This window comes from Arachis duranensis, chromosome 9 (genome assembly GCF_000817695.3).
Source record: "Arachis duranensis cultivar V14167 chromosome 9, aradu.V14167.gnm2.J7QH, whole genome shotgun sequence".
Lineage (NCBI taxonomy): Eukaryota > Viridiplantae > Streptophyta > Magnoliopsida > Fabales > Fabaceae > Arachis > Arachis duranensis.
In genome coordinates, this window is record NC_029780.3 from 34,340,797 (window position 1) to 34,346,975 (window position 6,179).

Below are 6,179 nucleotides of genomic sequence, written 5' to 3' on the forward strand. Positions count from 1 at the left end.
TGTGGGAAAAACAAGTTGTGCCACCTCCCTTGCAGTTTTCCATATTGGTGTTTTACTAACGGTTTGTTTCATTCTTCATGTCCCCTTATTTCAAGTTTGTATCTTAATTGCTTAGTTGCTTTGTATGTGATTCTAAAGAGAAATGAGGTGCGACTATCAAAATATATGAAGAATGAAAAACTAATCAGATAAAAGAGTATAAATGATAAATATGTCTTGTGTGTTTATCAAGTGGATCATCTCATTAACAAAAGAGTAACAAAAGAGAACACATCAAAATATTTGTAGCTGAAATATATGCTTCTTTCTATTCATTAACTTGCTGCTACACTTTTTTATTGTTTATATCCATAACTTATTTGATTGGCAAGGCGAAATATTTTTTGTTCATTTCTCAGAAATTAGGATGTATATAGTTTAAGAATTCAATAAGATTATAGCTTTAGGTTTTATGATACAAATGTCATTGAAGGCATTGAAATTGCTTTGGAAAACTTATTAGGAGCTTGGTAAAAACCAAAGTGTCTCCTTTGAATATTGTAACTCAATAGAGCCTCCTCACTCATTCTTATTTCTTTAAATACTACAAAAACATCCAAATTTTAAAGATCTCTTGATGGTTGAAAATTTTGTTCGTTTGATTTGTACATGTATAAAATTCAATAGTTACACAATCAAATACAATTACTATTGCAAGTTTTTTTACTAGAATTATATGTTTGCTATATCCATTTTATTCTTTTTGGTTTGCTCTTTAAATGTAAGTTCTGAACATATAATATTGGATGTATCATCTTTGGTGGTTTGATAAAAGTTGAAGAAAATTAAATTGTTTTCTGATCTCTCTAATTCTTATTGTGTAACTATTTTTTTCCTCCTCCCGCATTCTTATCTTTCTAAATCCTATAAAAGTTTTAAGATTTCTTGAGGGTTGAAAATTTTGATCTCTTTGATTTGTTTATGACTTTATGGATAACATTCAATAGTTACACAAGCAAATCCAACTTCATTTTGGACACCTATATAGATTTTTTTTCTCTCAATGGACTCACAAGTTTATACTTTAGTATTACCTCCAATAATAGTAACTATCCTAAGAAATAATATTTGGATGGAAAATGAATTAGGAACAGCAGAACACATTTGGCATGCATATGATAAGAGTTACCGCATATGTTTCTCATCATTTTAGTAAATCTTGGATTTACATATTGTCGTTTAGGTGGTAGGTTTCTGTTGCACAAAATATCTTCGCTGCATATTTCTTTCGATGAAATTTCACGAATTTTAAATGCTAAATTGTATGCATTCGACTGCCACTAAGTATTTGTGTATTGTAAAATACGGTATTTTCTTAAAAAAGAAAAATAGAAGAACCAAATTCGCTAATTCATGGTGACCACTTTGTTGTTATTGTTGTTGTGAAATTGGACATGGTAGTGGTGGTGGCAACGGAAGAGAGTAAAGCTTAAGACTAAGGGACAGCTCCAGTGTAAAAGTAAAAGATTTTGATTCTCTAAATTTTAAATTTTATTTTAGAGGATAAAATGTAATTTCTCATCATTTATTTTATAAATGAGATTAAGAGAAAATATGAGAAAAAAATTATTCAAGGGTAAAAAATCACACTTTATCTTCTAAAATGAAAATTCAAAATTTAAATATCCAAATTAAAAAATAAATTAGTAAATTGAGATACCACTTGTAACTTCGATGACTAAATTCGTTAAATATTTAAAATACTGAATTAAGTCGATTTCTAAATTTTAATGGCTAAATTAAGTCTTTACTTACACTCTTCTAAATCTGATGGAAATATATTTCAGTCTAAACTTATTATAAAGTTATTATTATACTATTTTTTTGTTATATCACAAATTTGAAAGACGCTTAACATATAATCATCTTTTCTTCTTTTCCATGTATTTTTAATTTGTTGTGTATAAACTTTCCAAATTTTCTTTTTATAAATTTCTAGAATTTAATTTTGATGCATAAAGTAATTTTACATGTGCATGAGGTGCATCTAATTACGTAATATAATGTCATTAAAAATAACTATTACACTATTAGTACATCAAAATTAAACTCTTAAAAAAAATCTTTTTTTTTCTACCAAAGATAGAGAGACTCGAACTCGTGATCTCTTAGATGAGTATAAGAAGACTATGTCATTTAAACTATAACTCATTGACTTCAAAAAAATCCTTAATAACTATTAAAAATTTAAAATGTATTGAAATTTACATAAAAAAAATTCAGCAAAAATCATATTTGTTATATACTACAGTTCTTGTTTAGTTACATAATTATATTCATATCCACTTTCAAATATTTTACTCATTTAAAAAGAAATGGTAAAGACATTAGATTTTCTTAATTTCTTTTGTCTCTATATAGAGCCACTGCTATACAAACAATAAAATCATATTAATCTGTTTCGCTTAACTAGGATTTCCTTCCAATTTTGCTGTTCTTAGAGTATCAATAAATTTCTAGTAGTAACCAACATGATATATTTCGAAGCAATTTTATAAATTTGAGGGGAAAAGTGTAAAAGTTGTTTACGTTATTTCAAGAAAACATTCATTCCTCATCATACAGAGAATTTGTTTGGGTAAATTTTTTAAAAAATATTTTTTAGTTTTTTTTTTAAAAAATCTTATAAAAAAATAAAAAAAATTTTATGTTTAAATATCTCCTACAAAAAAAAACTTTTTATTTATCAATGATATTTAGGTATAACAGTATAAAAATATTTTTTGTTTATTTATTATGTAAAAAATAATTTTTTTAAAAAAATCTTTTAAATATATAAATTGTAACTTCTCAAAAAAGATATTTTTTATTTTTATTTTTCTAATACTTTTATTTTTACTACTAAAAATTTACTAAATACGAAATCTTTTTTTATTAAAAAAAATCTTTTTCTATCAATTTAATCATTTAACGGTACCAACATAAGCAAAAAAAAACAACTCTCCAAACTAATAGTGTGAATCATAAAATCTGTTACTAATTAAGAATATAATAAGGTGTCCTTCAAAATGGAGCGAGGACATGACCCTTTGGGTCAAGATTGAGACAATGACTGTAAGGCTAATCTTAGTTTAGAAATTTAGCTATCAGCAGTGCTGCTTAAAAGTTGAAACATACAGTCTTCAAGCCTCCCCAGTCGTTAGTCATAATGATCAAGGTTCCTTCACTCTCACGAGTTGTTCTTGCTGAACTTTGTGAAAACTTCCTCGTTATTGAAGCATGGATATGGAATGGATAACAATACAATCCAAGCAATTGACAAATGTGACTCAACATTTAGTAAAGCAAAAACGTTACCACTTGCAACAAAGCCAACATAGCAGTAAAGGGAGGCATAACAGTAGAGGTCAATCGGCAAAATAGATCAACAATGCTTATGAGTCATAGAAAAATTTTCTATTTGTGAAAGTCATAATCCTCCAAAGATGTCAAGATTCAACATAACTCAAACTAACTACATAAAAATCTCGTAAGAAAAAAAATTGGCAGTAAAAAACAAGTCTTAGTTTAATATTTCAGAAACGACACTACCGAATCTAGAGAAATATCATGATAATTGAGATATATGATAAAATAATTCACTGCATAAACATCCGAACAAATATATTGCCATTATTATTAGTAATAAAAAATTATTAAAGAAAACCTAATTTGCCTTGTTGATATCCTCGAAGAGAACATGCTCAACAGTTTGTAGAACCTCAACCATAGCAAGAAGAATAATCAGACTATCAGTAAGTGGGAGATTAGTGTGCATTAAAGTCGAAAATTCTAAAATGAAAATTCAAAATTTAAATATCCAAATTAAAAAATAAATTAGTAAAGTGAGATACCACTTGTAACTTCAATGACTAAATTCGTTAAATATTTAAAATACTGAATTAAGTCGATTTCCAAATTTTAATGGTTAAATTAAGTCTTTACTTACACTCTTCTAAATTTGATGAAAATATATTTCAATCTAAACTTATTATAAAGTTATTATTATACTATTTTTTTGTTATATCACAAATTTGAATGACGCTTAACATATAATCATTTTTTCTTCTTTTCCATGTATTTTTAATTTGTTGTGTATAAACTTTCCAAATTTTCTTTTTATAAATTTCTAGAATTTAATTTTGATGCATAAAGTAATTTTACATGTGCATGAGGTGCATCTAATTACGTAATATAATGTCATTAAAAATAACTATTACACTATTAGTACATCAAAATTAAACTCTTAAAAAAAATCTTTTTTTTTCTACCAAAGATAGAGAGACTCGAACTCGTGATCTCTTAGATGAGTATAAGAAGACTATGTCATTTAAACTATAACTCATTGACTTCAAAAAAATCCTTAATAACTATTAAAAATTTAAAATGTATTGAAATTTACATAAAAAAAATTCAGCAAAAATCATATTTGTTATATACTACAGTTCTTGTTTAGTTACATAATTATATTCATATCCACTTTCAAATATTTTACTCATTTAAAAAGAAATGGTAAAGACATTAGATTTTCTTAATTTCTTTTGTCTCTATATAGAGCCACTGCTATACAAACAATAAAATCATATTAATCTGTTTCGCTTAACTAGGATTTCCTTCCAATTTTGCTGTTCTTAGAGTATCAATAAATTTCTAGTAGTAACCAACATGATATATTTCGAAGCAATTTTATAAATTTGAGGGGAAAAGTGTAAAAGTTGTTTACGTTATTTCAAGAAAACATTCATTCCTCATCATACAGAGAATTTGTTTGGGTAAATTTTTTAAAAAATATTTTTTTAGTTTTTTTTAAAATCTTATAAAAAAATAAAAATAATTTTATGTTTAAATATTTCCTACAAAAAAAATCTTTTTATTTATCAATGATATTTAGGTATAACAGTATAAAAATATTTTTTGTTTATTTATTATGTAAAAAATAATTTTTTTAAAAAAATCTTTTAAATATATAAATTGTAACTTCTCAAAAAAGATATTTTTATTTTTATTTTTCTAGTACTTTTACTTTTACTACTAAAAATTTACTAAATACGAAATCTTTTTTTATTAAAAAAAATCTTTTTCTATCAATTTAATCATTTAACGGTACCAACATAAGCAAAAAAAAACAACTCTCCAAACTAATAGTGTGAATCATAAAATCTGTTACTAATTAAGAATATAATAAGGTGTCCTTCAAAATGGAGCGAGGACATGACCCTTTGGGTCAAGATTGAGACAATGACTGTAAGGCTAATCTTAGTTTAGAAATTTAGCTATCAGCAGTGCTGCTTAAAAGTTGAAACATACAGTCTTCAAGCCTCCCCAGTCGTTAGTCATAATGATCAAGGTTCCTTCACTCTCACGAGTTGTTCTTGCTGAACTTTGTGAAAACTTCCTCGTTATTGAAGCATGGATATGGAATGGATAACAATACAATCCAAGCAATTGACAAATGTGACTCAACATTTAGTAAAGCAAAAACGTTACCACTTGCAACAAAGCCAACATAGCAGTAAAGGGAGGCATAACAGTAGAGGTCAATCGGCAAAATAGATCAACAATGCTTATGAGTCATAGAAAAATTTTCTATTTGTGAAAGTCATAATCCTCCAAAGATGTCAAGATTCAACATAACTCAAACTAACTACATAAAAATCTCGTAAGAAAAAAAATTGGCAGTAAAAAACAAGTCTTAGTTTAATATTTCAGAAACGACACTACCAAATCTAAAGAAATATCATGATAATTGAGATATATGATAAAATAATTCACTCCATAAACATCCGAACAAATATATTCATTATTATTAGTAATAAAAAAATTATTAAAGAAAACCTAATTTGTCTTGTTGATATCCTCGAAGAGAACATGCTCAACAGGTTGTAGAACCTCAACCATAGCAAGAAGAATAATCAGACTATCAGTAAGTGGGAGATTAGTGTGCATTAAAGTCGAAAATGACACGAGCAACCCATAAAGTACGAAAAATATACGCACATAATAATAATAATAATAAATCAGATACAATGTTCAACTGAAAGGTAAAGCACAGATTATATACATATATGTGCATAATGTATATATAAAAACCTGCACCCTATCCCAAAGTCGTTTAAGTTGACCTTTTGCCATGCAAAGTAACAAGCTTCTAAACACACGTG